Here is a 15,079-nt window from a genome sequence, read left to right on the forward strand (position 1 = left end):
AAGAGAGGCATTAAAAACAGTGATTAATTCTTCCTGCTTTAGCTATTGCCTTTATTTGTGATGAATTATCCTCTGAAGATACCTTAGCTTTCCAAGTTTGTTTAAAGTACTAACAGAATAGGGAAGGCAGTCTAAATGCTTTCACCTGGAATTACGTTGATTTTTGGAACTGAACCACAATGTTTCAGTTACAATTACTCCAATATTAGCATGAAAACAAGTTTGAAGAACTTGTCTTAGTCCAACCACTCTCCCCCAAAATAAAAAAAAAATTTCCTTGCAACAGGAGATTGTTTTTATTCTGCACATAGAGTACCAGCTAAGTCTTCTTCAGAACACTTCATGCCTCTTTCCCATAATTAGTGCGTTCATCATCTTGCAAGAGCATGCAAGTACTTTTAAGAATGTACTATGAGAGCTGATGGTGTCTACTCTGACTATGAAACCATTTTCTCTGACATTTAACAACACCTGCAACAAAAGTGGTCCCATGAGACTGTACCCATTTAAATTAGGTCTGCATGTTTCTGTTGCTTTATAGTAAACCTACTTTTTTTTTTTTTTTTTTTTTTTTTTTTTTTTTTTTTTTTCCAGTTAGGAAATGCTTTTCTAAAAAAAGTAAATTGTTGGATAATCTTAACTGGAATAGTGCAACCTGTAGAAGTGGTAGCAATGGCTCTTCTCCAAATACATTTGTCTGATCTTATTCACTTAAGTGAAAAGTAACAAATGTATGTATCAGATAAAATCCTGATTTTTAAAAAATAATAGTTCCAGCAGATGTTAGGACAACATGCAGCCTTGCTAATTTTATGGACACACGTTTCATTTAATTCCATTTACATTAGTGTAGAATGATTGACACTGATGTTTTCCAGAGTTCATGCTAGAACACAGTATTTTACATCCATAAAAAAAAAAAAAAAAGCCACTTATTTCGTAAATGCAAAGAAGGCAAAGGAGAGTTACCACTATGTTCCCCAGTCAAGTATAACATTGTGAGCAGGCCTAGGGAGTAAAGCACCAGGTGCAGAGTGCTCCTTGCTCCACATTACGCACATTTTAGGCAAGGAGACCAAGTGGCTTTGGGCTAACTCTTGCCCGTGGTCTTACCTTCCACTTACTTCACTCATTTCAATTCAGTTGTGTTGAAAAAGAATCTAGATTTGGTACTCTAAGCCACCTTTGTGATGTGAACCAAAGGATAACAAATAGAGAGCATTGGAGGAACACTTTGAAAGAGTATTCCTGATCTGACTAAAACACTAATGCAGACACACAATGAGAATAGGCACACAGTGAAAATTAGGAAACTCCTAATGGCAATAAAACAAACATTGTTTTTACCCACTTTCAATATTGGAGACATAAGTGCCAATTTACCGCTCACCGTCACCAGCTGGAAAGTGAGATGAAACAAATAAATTCCTTTCCCATTTACCTATAAACAACAAATTCTCTTAATTGTCTTCTTAAATTCTGCTCGCTGGTATTATCATGGGAGATTTTGAGACTTAGACTAACGCATCTAGGCATCATCAGGCACGATGCCAAAACAAATCTAGACCTGGAAATACAGTCCTTGTTAGGTAAACAGCTGTAGAAATACTCATCTTCTTCTTGAACAGACTGCTGATGCAGAGAATCAGGCGATTCAAAGAAGATATCAACAGGAAAAGGGCTAAGAGTAGCATGGAACTTTTGGAAAAAACTGTTAGGCACTTACAGAAAGATTTTTTCTTTTGTGAGCTGTTGAGAAACTAATGTCACTTATTTGGTTCTCACAAATCTTTGGGGAAATCATCAATCTGATGGCAACTGAGGAAATATGTGATATAAAAGCATTTGAATACAATTTGAATTGGGTACATAACATCTATTCTGTGTGGGGGGTGGGGGAGGAAGAGGAAATTAATTAATAATTTGAATGTGTGTTCAGCAAGAAACTTGTTTTTAATATTGTGTCATTGCATTTTCTTAAAGGTAAAATATCTTCAAAAAGATGTAAAAACCACCTACACCTGAACACACAAATGGATTTTGAAATGTTGCCATTCAGCAGGCCGGCCAATTAGTTTAAGTGCTCTCATTTATTTAATAGTGAGATGTTATAATTTAATCAATGCACAAAAGCAATTGTTTACTATTTGTGATAGTTAATATTGCTTAATTCTGAGAACAAGTGACGTGGATAAAATGAAGAGTAAAAGGAGAATATTGCTTAATTCTGAGAACAAGTGACGTGGATAAAATGAAGAGTAAAAGGAGAATTCTAGTTTGTGAATAAGTCTAGTATCAGTTTCATGAAACTGCAAACTGTTCAGAGAATAAAAGGCAGATGAAAATGTTACTTCAATCACTACAAATGCATCATTTCAAATGACAAGTATTTTTAAAGTATTGCAACAAGAACAAAGAATAATTAGAATAAAATCTGTGTTAGCCAGAGCAAAAACTGGGTTTTCATCAAAGTACAACAGTCTTCCAGAAGCTATGGGAATGTACTTTAAAATGTGCAGATGATTTAATGAAATTCTCTGTTCTCCAAGACATTTATTTTAAAGGATTTCATGTGACTCACAAGTCAGACAGCCAGAAATTGCCCATCAAGAAGTTGGAAATATTAGCACTGATGTCAGTTAAAATTGTTGATAGAGCTGTGGGTTTTATCATAACCGTATGAATTTTTGTGTATTCTACTTTTGTGCTTCTTGAAGACATGCTGAATGAACTCTAGCCTCCAATAGGAAAGCAAATAACAATAATATTTTTATAGCTATTAAATCATACCTCGTACTCTTCCATGTCAACTTTTATTTTCTTTTCCACAGCCTATTGCATTTACCTATGCTTTACTATGAGCTCAGTTAGCTAGCAAACTAAATCTAATGTGATAACTTACTGACTCTAGATTGTCATTGTAAATATCAGTCAGAAGTGTGCTATTTTTAATTTTAAAAGGATAAGACAAAAAAAGACAATTTTATCTTCTATAGGTCCATGAAAATATACAAACCAACAATTTTTTTGGTCTGAAAATGCGGAGGAAAAGCATGAGATAAAATTGCGGTTAGTGAACTTCTGATACACATTATGGTTATGTTTTTCAGGAGCTAACAAACCTGTACATTTTGCTGTTTTAGGTTCAAACTTTGGAAAAATAAATTCTGAGGAAACATAATCAAACACCAGAATGAACAGAATTCTCGTTTGCTTTCATCTTAATAAAGACATCGATATCTTACAGCAAGTGAACCGATGGAACTTCGCTTCTTGTTATGACAAAAAGATTGGTGGCACGGTACCAGGATTTGTTCTCAGTATCCTTGTTCATTCAGATTTTCTGCATGTCCTTTGTAATGTGAATGGTCAAAAATGTCCAGTTCCATTGGAAGCCATCAACCAGGTGAGATCAACAGCAGAGGAGAACAGATGGCTGTGTGTAACCAGGTCCTTGACTGTCAACCATTCTGAGGCACGTGGGGTTTCCTTCAGGGGTTTCTTACCTAACAGGGCTGGAAATAAGTACCCATGAAATTCATGTTCCATAAAACTAAGGCAGAGTGCTTTCATTCATATCTGCCCTGAAGAATTGTCTATACTAAATCTTGTCATGAGAACATACTTTTTTCAAAGTCTTACATTGCATATCCGTCATCTGTCTGATCCTGTCACAGTTTTATCTCCAGGAGGAAAAAGACAAACAATATGTCACAGACAGGGAGGATGTTCATGTTTTAAGTGATGATAACAACTTAAATTCTTCTTAAAGTTGTTGTATACTTTTACTATTAAACTAATCATCTTGAAATTTTAAGTTATACAAGATATTATGTTCTTAATAAAAGTGATTAAATGATTACATTTTAAGAAATAACATTTTAAACAAACATTAAACATGAAGTTTGCTGTTCTGCTAAAAGGGATTAGTGATAATTGCTTAGGTCACATATGAGCTATAATGCAGCAACTGCTGCGAAATTACTTTGAAATACTGAATTAAAGATGTTCCAGAAACACAATGTTCTCTTCATTCATGTGAACACATCAGTGATCATAGGAGAAACTTACATCTGTTTGTATTGCTTGTGAGGGTGCTGACTTAAGTTCTATTTTTTTGGTAGTCTGAGAATTACTCTCCTTCTGCCACCAAAATGGAATTTTTCTAATAGATGAGCATTGGCAGATATGGATTATAAGCAAGGAGATGGCAGACAGATCCATGTTATATAAAAAATAATGCAATTGAGAAAGAACAGACTTCTCATAATAGCCTCTCCTGAATTACTTGTAAAATCTCATGAAATTTCATTCTAGCCATATTAATTGTCAGATTCCAACGCTCTTGAAAGGTGTGTTCACGTTCATAGAATCATAGAATGGCCTGGGTTGAAAAGTGCTACAATGGTCACTTAGTTTCAACCCCCCTGCTATGTGCAGGATCGCCAAACACTGGACCAGGCTGCCCAGAGCCACATCCAGCCTGGCCTTGAATGCCTCCAGGGATGGGGCATCCACAACCTCCTTGGGCAACCTGTTCCGGTGCATCACCACCCTCTGAGCGAAAAAATTCCTCCTAATATCTAACCTAAACCTCCCCTGTCTCAGTTTAAAGCCATTCTCCCTTGTCCTATGCTCATTACAGGTGAAGCAGGAACCATCATACACAGAGTGAATGTGGATGTTGAGACTGTGTACCATGAAAACTACCAAAAAAGTCATTGAAATGTGTGTGCACGTATATTTTAGAAATAATTTTGCCACTGACTGCAATTAGGTGTCTATACATAATGTTACTCAGATCAACTTTAGAGCTATTTTTATTATTCAGTTATTTACCAAATGGTCACTTAATGTTTAGAGTGCTTTAAGTTGGTGCTGCATTTACTCAAATTAGGGCCTTTTAATTATTTTTTGGATTTAATCTTTCCTTCTGTGAACATTTTGTATCTTTGCTACAATAAATTATTTCTTTGCAATAAATGGTATATACTCTACAAGCAATAGATTCCTGAAAGCTGTATCTGAAGAATGTTGTGCTTGGGATACGCATTGGTGAAATCATTCTGCCTTATTCATTCTATGTAACTGTCAGATCTAAGCTTGCTTGATAGCACAGAGCTTAAGCAGAGCATGTTTACAAGGCTGTGTGTATAAGATATGCAAAATCATATACAAGAAACAGAAGTCTGAATTTACTTAATTTTCATTTCTCTACTTGTGAGACAATTACAGTAGTCATCATTAATGTTAACAGAGTACTATCCAAGAGAACAAGAAGCTAAGGATGGTAAAAAAATAAGGATTTTTTCTGAAGACATTTACTAAGTCAGAATCCTATTCTTAAAGTCCATGTGATTGTCTTTTTAATGCCTATGCATGTGTCAGGATAAGCTTTAATAAGTTATGATTGTTGTGTTTTCCCTGGTATCTTAACCTAATAACAAAGAAAATCACATTAAAATATGTATCTGACTCACAGTAAATTACAAATTATTATGTGCTCATCTTCACCCACTTTAATTTATCAATTCTTGCCTTTGTTTGTATGATTACTCCTGTCACAGTTATAAAGTGTTTGTTCTTGGTAGGCATATTTTTTGCCCTTTAACCTTTCAGGAAGTTCAGGAAGGGGAAAAAAAACAGCAATAAAATTAGCCCCCCTAACTTCTCCCCATGAAAAAAAACTACAAAGACATTTTGAGGTATTAAAGGAAAAAAGGCATATATGTCAAGTGAGAGGAAAGCAGGAAAAGGTGTTTTATTATTGGGTGTGAAACATTCAATTGAGTTTTTACTTTAAAGCCTGAACAACTACATCATTTTTTCTCAACTGTAAGGTTGCAAATTAATAAATAGGTGCATTAGCTAGAACTTTAAGAAAACTCTCTGCTTCATCAAAACAGTAAATAAATTAAATGGAGAAAAGCAAAATAAAATAGTTTGAACAAAGAGTAGGAACACTAGGGAGAATGTAACCGTTAATATCAGCTGTAAGAAATAATTCCTGTTTAAGACAAATTCTCAGAGGTACTTCTCAAGAGGCAAAAAATCTCACTTTTCTGGATCCTCACTTCCAACTGAAATCTTTGCATGCTTAAGTGTCTCTTCATTAGTATTAATCTTACAGTTTATCCTACTCAGACATGCTGCATAGTTGTACAATGAAGTCATGAGGGACTTCTGGAAACAACAGTATTTTGGTGTCAAATCATTAAAGAAATTATATCTAGTATTCTTAAGCTCTAAACAAAAGCAAAAGTGACCCCCTTCCTCTATAACAAAAGCAATAAACATACAAACAAACAAAAAAAAAACCCCACAAAATAGAACATTACCAAAATCTATTCATGTGTATCATCTTGTCTTGCAGAGCAAAAATTTGCTATTAACATTAGGAATTTACTTGCTTTTGAATAGTCCATATTTTCCCATTAAAAACAAAAACAAAAACAAAAACAAAAGAAAGAATACTGCAAAAAAATGTAACCATCCATAAAACAAAAGAAAAAATAAATTTGCTAAAATTTAGTCATTATGACTGATAAAGTAATGTGAATAGTGATTACCACTGACTAAAGCACAGTGCTGGAAGAATAGTGTGATAGTCCTCACATAGAAACATCTACAGAGTTCAGGACAATTTGTAGATCTGGTGGTTGAAATCTCATGGAACATAGCAGTAAAATACACTGTCCACTTCGTAATAGTCCCTTAAAGCATCATAATCTAAAATGTAAGTGCTCAACAGCTTATTTTCTCTGAAGAAATTTATGAAATTCTATTATCAAAAATGTAGGTGATAGGGATCAGTTTTCCTATCTGGCTGAGGCAAAGGAGGCACATTCAAACCCTGAGCTAATCCTATGGGGCTCTGAATGTAGGGCATGAGATGTTATGGAATCCAACGCTTTTATCTGTCCGAATGTATCTGTGAAAAAATAATGATTAATTGGCTGGAGAGAGTGAACCTGCAAACTTTGAGCAAAGTGGGACTCGAATGGGGTATTATCTGGAGAAGGTATATGAATTCAGACATCCTCTTCATAAACAAGCTACACACCCATAGGCTACAAAGTCATTATCTGTACAATCTCTTTGGACTACTGAATATTTAATTACAGTATGTGAAGTGGGACAGCTTTGACAGAAAAGATTTAAGATCCTACCTCAAAAATCCATACCTGACAATGATTAAATCAGTCCCCTTGCCCCAGGCTGGAGAATGATCAGCACAAAGCCTCCACAGCCCTTGAACCAGTCTGTGATGGAGCTTTCACAGTCACTGAACTCAGGGGTTGCACTTCTGTTGGGTACAGACAACCTATGCTGGCCTGCAGGGAAATGTCTAATTCAGAGAGAAAGGTACACTTTATTATATGTGTTTGTTCTCATTGTTTTGTGTCCTCTGGCTCAGATGTTCATTACTCTGTGTACTATTTTCTGTGATTCGCTTTCTTAAATATGAGGTTTTCTCCCTGAGCAGTGAAAAGAACATAAACCCTTAGGAAGAGCAGTGAATGTCGCTAGGTAACTGTGTAACTCAAAGATGAGCAGTTTACATCCTGAGAGTAACTTCGCCTAAGCAGTCTCAGATCCCTCCATGAGAGTACACTGTACATCTGTGTTTTGGCAGGTGGCAATGAATTTGAGGCTGAAGTATCCAGTGGTGGACAGAGAGTACTGACAAAATGGAGCTTTGTTTTTCTCTCTCCATCCAAAATAAGGTATCAGAGTCAGTCCTCTTCTGCCTCATTCTTTGTTATTTGTAGCAAATGTCCCCCAGGTCAGAACACACCCCTGTGTACATTTTTTGCAACCCTGCTGATATTCCTGTTCCCTTGGTTACAGCTGCGTAGTCACATTGCCATCATTTTATGTCAGATGTGACACCTGGGTGACCTGAGGACATTAGTAAATTGAGTCATTGTCTCAGATTGCTTTGGACTGCTGGCAGCCTTACCTTAGCTATTTCGATGGAGAAGCCTCCACTTGCACTCAGCTGGAGATGGCTCTGCTGGACTGGTAGCAGCAGATGTGATAAAATCTTACATGTGCTAGCACGTTTACCAGGTATTAGTCTGAGTACGTGTCAGGAGTGAGACTGTTTTGTAAGACAAAAGGACATAGGATAATTTTAATTTAAGAATTTCAGAGAGCCTCCTCCTTGCTCTCTGCCAAGCACATATTGAGAATGTGATTTAGGTTGGCAGAAGGTAAGAAGATTTAAAATAATGCCTGACACTTCATCCACAATCCTCACTATGGTGCCTGTTTCTTGTCCTCTTTTTATTTAATTTAATACAGTGACAGGTGGCAAGGACATGTTAGGCACCTTCATTTTAGATTTCCTGATTGTGTTAGACCACTTTGCATGTCATTGGCACACTTAATAAAAAGAAAGAGACTTCTTCAGTGTGGAAAGACAACAAACAGTCATGAAGAACACATAAATTACTTTTAATTTATGGGTATGATATTAAGGTAAGTAGGAAATTAGATAATTGAAAGGTGCTTCCATCAGCATACCAAGACAGAGATGAATGACCTGTGCATAGATTTTGCAAGTGAAGCAGTGAAGAGTTAAAATTCATTTTAAATGAATTTACTGAATTTATATTTCTTTGGCTGTGATTATTTGGTCAGTATAAAACATAAATAACCAGAATAGGCACACTTTATATTTTCCAGAGAACATCAATCATCTTTCAACCTAATGCTGACAAAATTTTAGCTGTTCAGACTCTACAAATTGACATTGTTTTCCTCAGCAGATATGCACAATGACAACTTACAAAAATAAAAAATTAAACCAAAACAGGCAAGCAAAAAGACAGGAAAGCTTCCACACAAATAACAAGATCTGATTTCAGATCACACGAATTAACTTTTAAAGAAAACTCAAGATTATAAAGGAATATCTCCACAAGGAAAAGAAGTCTCCATGGCATTATAGATAGAGATACATGAAATAAAAGAATATTCAGAAATTCAGCAAATCCAATTGTAAGTGGAAGCAAATACCTTGACTGGTCTAGCATCAAAACTTGCTTTGAAAACCACTAGTGCTGATAACAGTTGCATGAAATAGAATTTCGGTAGCTTCACTGCAGAGTGAAGTTTTTTTCCTCAGGGAAAAAAACAACAACAAAGGAATTATTTTCATTGCAGTGGGACCCTCAGGCGCGCTATCAATGGGTCGTGCTTCCGCAGGGGATGAAAAATAGCCCCACCTTATGCCAGTTGTTTGTTGATTACGCGTTAGCACCGGTTAGAAAAGCTTGGTCTCATGCTATCAATTATCATTACATGGATGATATCTTGTTTGCTCAATCTGAACCTTTTACTATGCAACAAGAAGTCTTCCTACAGGAACAATTCACCACGGCGAGCAGAATGGATGAACATCAATAGGATGCTATCTGGAGATGACCGCCTGAGGGATCAACGCTCGGCAATGATTCTGGCTGAAGATTGTCGTGACGAGGTACAGCTATGGACGGTCACTGCGAACATCTTTGCGTCTATCCTAGCACCAGGTCTGGCGGCTGCACAAGCCTTGAAGCAGATTGAGTGATTGGCATGTTGGACAGTCAAACAAAGCAATATTACGTCCCAGATTCTTGAGGAAATGCTGGAGGACATGGACAGTTTACGGCACGCGGTGTTGCAAAATAGAGCAGCTATAGACTTTTTGCTGTTAGCGCAGGGTCGCGGGTGTACTGATCTTGAGGGAATGTGTTGTTTTAATTTGTCTGATCATAGTGATTCCATACATAAGCAGATTCGCTGGCTCCTGAATCACACGCAATCTGTGAGTAAAGATCATAATCCCATAGACGATTGGCTTCGTTCTACTTTCCTCATGGGCATACGGCCTGATAAAAGAAGGTTTGCGATGGTTACTGATCTTGCTATTGATAATTATAGGTGGACGAATTGTGTATGGCTGTATTCAAAGGGCAATTGATCCCCCTCGAGCCATGCCGGTATTTAGTACAACGTTTTCGACGAATGATTTTATTCAAGATTGGCTTAAAGAGCAAGGAGGTCATAACTCCTTGGAATATCTTGAGATGTGCCCATAAAATAAAAAGGGGGGAATTGCAGTGGGTTTTAATCTGTATCTGAATCTGAGTTTCTAAAAGATGCTCAAACTAGCTTGCGTGGCTTAGGAGCCAGGGACGGTTTATGCTTGGAACATAGCATAGACTGTACCCTTAGATTGTATCTAGGATTGTTCGTGCTTGGTGAATGGATTTCTGGAATGCTCGCCTTTGTTCCTTCGATATGCTTGTCTAAACACTGTACCCTAGGTATGTGATTTATAGAGTTGTTTATAACCATGGTTTCAGGTTCTGTATCTATATAAGGTCTGCTGTGGTTACAATAAACGAAGCGGTTCACTCATATTGAGTTGGTGGGCTTCCCCAGGTTTATCAGCAGGTTTCCCTGGCCAAGTGGGTTATTCCCGACATTTCATTGTTTGGAAATTCTTTGAGTGTTAATCCAAATCAAGAACCATCTTAAGATATTCAGATTTCTTTTCAACAGAAATCAAATAATGTGACTAGAGAAAGATTGTATTCTTATACAATGACTACCAGGAAGGGTAAATCACGTCCCAAAGAAGCTTATTGGATAGAACAACAACAACAAAAAATACATGGACTGTTGTGTCAGAGACAAAGTGCAAGATGTAATAATAGATTTCATCTTAGCTGACCTAGAGAATCCCCTTTTCTGATGTATCACCAGTAATAATGAATCTTTATTTCACTCTGTGACTTGGCACACAATATATCTCATGATTCTTTTTTTAGTTTGTTTATTTTTGTTTTGTTTTGTTTTGTTTTGAATGTTGTTGATGGCTGTTACAAATCTATGAAATGCACATTGCCAAGTATTTTTCATGTTGCTCTTTTCTTCCTTCAGTTAATGCATTAGCTTTCATTGTGTGATGTTTCACATAAGAGAATGATGCAGACTTTGAGAAGAACGTGTGCTGATTCATGTCCAGCTCAGTTTTCTCTGACAAAAGCTGAAGGTTGCAGTTAAATTAGGTGAGTGGTTGGAGTGAAAATGTAGAAGAAACACCTTACTTATCTCATAGACCTTGATGAATTGTACTGATAATGAAATGAGAAGGAAGCAACAGAGTTCAGAATGTCATCTATGGAAAGTTTAGAGTGTAAGTAGTGGGTGATCATTTTTCTTTCTCTAGTGGTAAATTAAAAAAAAAAACAACAACAACAGAAAAGCCTATTAAGGAAATCCTGCTACTGAATTGAAGTATATAGGTAGCTACATTCTATATACTTTTGAATGAACGTTAATTTTTCTCCCAGATAAGAAAATGTTCAAATATTAATATAGTATAATTTCAGGTCTTCCAAACAAGGAAAATGTCAAAGATCCTCTAGGCCATTCCAGACTCCTTTATTTGGAGGCAGAATATACAATGGCCTTTGTATTTAACTGTAAATACAAAAGCAGCTTGACTGCCTAAAAACTCATTAAAAAGAGCATGCAAGGTAAGTGCAGCTTAGCAAAGTTGAAGTTGTATGAGATCTGTTAGCCACAAATGATCTACATTTGTGACAGTCTGAAGTCTACAGTCTGAAGTGCTCGAAACTGAAAACCAGGACCCTCTTGTCAAATTCACGACATTTACTATTAAATAGAGAAATATTTCAGGTTTCTAAAACTTTATTTTGTTACAACTTAGTGTTTTCCAAATGATCTTTGAACTGTGAGGATTGGGCATCTTTTTCTAAAAAAGATGTAAAATTATCCAAAAATATTTCCTTATGAATGTTTAAGTTTTAAGAATTACTTCCAGATGTGTGAAACTCATTAGAATTAACAACCTTCTGTCCTCTTTTACAGTGAATATGAAGAGCCAGGGAACACAGTGAGTCATCTGTACTAGTTAATTAAACATTGCCAGTGGTTTTCTATTACTCATATCTCATTCTTGCATTGTTAGAAGGATCTTTGGGATGATTTTTACTCCAGGTAACCAAGGGCTCTTCTATTTGGTTTCTGAGCAAGTTTGCATGACTTTTTGTAGTAGATAAATTATATTATACTTTTAGAGTATTGATGAAGCTGTTGGCAGTAGGGTCAAAGAATAGATCGAGTAACTGCTGAATTTAATAATTTCAAGACAAACAATGTAAGGAAGACTTGTGAAAACATAAGTGGAAAAACTATTGGGAAGAGTGGCAGGCTACATGGATAAATATCCTCTTCAATTATAAGAAAACCAAAAATCTGTCTAAGGAAGAGGAAAAAGGAAAAAGAAAAGTCACTGCACTCATGCTCCAGCCCTGTTACATAGTAAAGGTGTAGCAAAGGTTAAAGGTGAAATTGTCATGAACCCAAATGGAAGTCTAAGCTTAGCCCCTTTTTCTGATGTGATTAATGAAGGTAATTAGCTTACAATCTCAAAAGATAATGGAAAAGACAGTATAAAAATTGAATTAGAAAATCAAGGACTGAAGTAAAAATCAATTTGGAGATTTCTATCCTGGAAGTCTAAAAAGCTGCATATAAAATTTGGATTGAGTAGTAAGAACTATTAATACCTTTATCAGGTACAGCTAAGGTATCTTTACTTCTTGTATAAAGATGCAGATTTCCAGAATCTACACTTTAGAAATGGGGAAAAAATGATAATTCTGTACTTACTCTTTTCTCCGACTTTGACAGTATGCAGGTTTCCGTAATATTTTTTAGCAGAGAGAACTAAAACTCATGAAGGCATATGAAAAGGGAGCTGAATAGCATGATTATGACCTATGCAACACTGTCCAGGTAAGATCTCCAGTTATCTAGAAATTTGAAGTGAAACATATCTAATCAATCCAGGTGTTAGCATTTAGTCATAAACTTTTAGTATGATGCCATAAGGAAAGCTATTAGTCAATAAATGGATTGCTTTTTAGTTGGATAAAAGATAGGATAAAGAAGTTTATACTGGATTATATAGAAAAGAAAATTTTGTGAATAAGATGGACTAGCAGTGGAGACCTCTTTCAATCAGCCTTGTGAATAATCAGTGCCTTTTCTCTTAGCTGGATTGTCCTAATGAAGAGTTCCGGCCCACAGCTTTGAGATGCACTGTCAGTAAAGAAAGCTAAGAACAATACATACAAGCAACAAAAGATCTTAATACTTAACAAAAGGCTGAAAATTGATGGGAGAATATAACAATTGCCTCCAAAAAACAACAGCCAATAAATGATTTAGACTTGAAAAAAGTGCTGCTTTATATACCAACAGAGAAGACTGGGCTTTACAGCTAGGAGAGTTAGTTTTGTACTTACAGGACAACCTTAATGTCTACTTACTGGCATCTTCTAAAAGCTATCTGAAGCAGACACTAAGTCTCTTTTGGACTTGCCTGAGCTACTTTCATGGTATGTCCTTTTTATACCTAATGGTATAAAAGGAAATCTATTTTTCTACTCCACAATTTCACAATACATTTTCTACAGTGGCCGCAACTCACAAAGCATTTTAAGACAGTAAGGATCTCAACAATGAAAATACTTCTCTGGAAATACTTTTCCAACTGAACAAAGGGAGAGAAAACTATTTCACACTCACCATAAATATGTTTATAGCTGTGGGAAGAATGAAGATCTCTTTTCTCCAGTTAAGTCACCTGCAAATAGGAGTGAGGAGGAATAACATATTCTATCATGCTGTTTTTGAGTGGATATCTTATTATAAAGACAAATATAAGGATGAACCATTGTATAAATTCATTATCTTTGAGCAGGATCTTTCAGCAAACATAGCTAGCTAATTGCTTTCTACATTAAAATAAAGCTATATAACACTACCTACCAGTCATGCTCCAGATTCTGCTGTTCCATAAAGCAGATTAGAAAGCAAATCTTACAGAACATCTACTTGAAGTTAATTCAGCTTAAAGCTACAGTACTTTTTGTAAACTGGTCCACATAAGTTTGAAGGCTGGACCTCATTTCTTAACCCCACTGGACAAGTTGTGAAGGGAAACTTCAGTAACTGCCATTTATTTTGTTTTAGCAATAAGAAACAAAAAATGGAATAGCTCTCTCATTTTTAAGTCTGATAGCCTTTGTCACTTTCTGAAACAAATCCTTCATGGTATTTAAATATTTGTTTTAAATAATTTTCTCTTCTTCCTTTTTAATTAAAAATTATAAAATGTGATATTTACCCAGGAGATTAGATCAGAGCCATTCCACCCCATTTACAACAAAGACAGCCTGTAATAAGTCCTTGAAATCACTTCTAATCTGCAATATAAATATTTATTTTATCAGTTTAAAAATGCTTATTATTTACCAGAGGGAGTCAAGCAAAGCTACTATGGATGCATACGTAGCATTTGAGCTTTCAAAAATCTATAGACATATGTGATGTAGTTGATAGCTTGTAGCAGTTCCTTTACAGGATAGTCATATCTTTTTGGCAAATGAAGATGGAAGTTTATATTTTTTATTGTATTTCATATAACTATAAGAAGGGTTTTTTTCCCCAGGCATCTACTGATTACCTTACTAATTAAATCTCTGCTCAGAAGTGTTCATTCTGTAACTTCAATCACTAAAAAAGCCTGCATCTTTTCATAGGTTCTTACATCCGTTTTCATGACATCGTGTTTATATACCCAAATAAACTTACACCCTTCAACTTCACAATAAATTTTCCATTACAAGATTATCCTCCAATATATGGTAAAAGAAATAAGATTTCAAATACAAGAAGTATCTTCCCAGAAAACAACAAAATTATATGATGTATTGATGAAACATCATGAAATCCTGTGACTCTGTAGAGTGTATTATCAGTAGACACATTCATGAGAGACTCAGAAGACATGTATTGCAATAGGGGCTGTAGAGAAGGCTGAGATAGCACTGCATGGAGGAATTCAAATGGTATGACTCAGCATTTTCACTCTCATCTGTTTGGTGCCAGATTCTGGAGCCCAGAAAAGCCAGGTGGAGGCATATCTTATTGGGATGAGATTTGAACCAACAGAGGAAGAATAGCTCTGTTCTTTCATTCTCTTTTAAGG

The 15,079-nt window shown here is 35.8% G+C and overlaps 1 long non-coding RNA gene across 1 annotated transcript in view; it reads left to right on the forward strand.

Annotated features, from left to right (window-relative positions):
* The window catches only part of LOC125686145 (uncharacterized), a 66,870-nt gene that overhangs the window by 50,422 nt on the left and 1,369 nt on the right, over window positions 1-15,079 (forward strand). Inside the window, exons 2-5 of the long non-coding RNA XR_007373680.1 lie at window positions 3,144-3,406; window positions 10,936-11,063; window positions 11,890-12,819; window positions 14,980-15,078. This is a non-coding gene — a long non-coding RNA (uncharacterized LOC125686145). The remainder of the gene's footprint in view (window positions 1-3,143; window positions 3,407-10,935; window positions 11,064-11,889; window positions 12,820-14,979; window position 15,079) is intronic.

The sequence above is a fragment of the Lagopus muta genome, chromosome 1 (assembly GCF_023343835.1).
Source record: "Lagopus muta isolate bLagMut1 chromosome 1, bLagMut1 primary, whole genome shotgun sequence".
NCBI lineage: Eukaryota > Metazoa > Chordata > Aves > Galliformes > Phasianidae > Lagopus > Lagopus muta.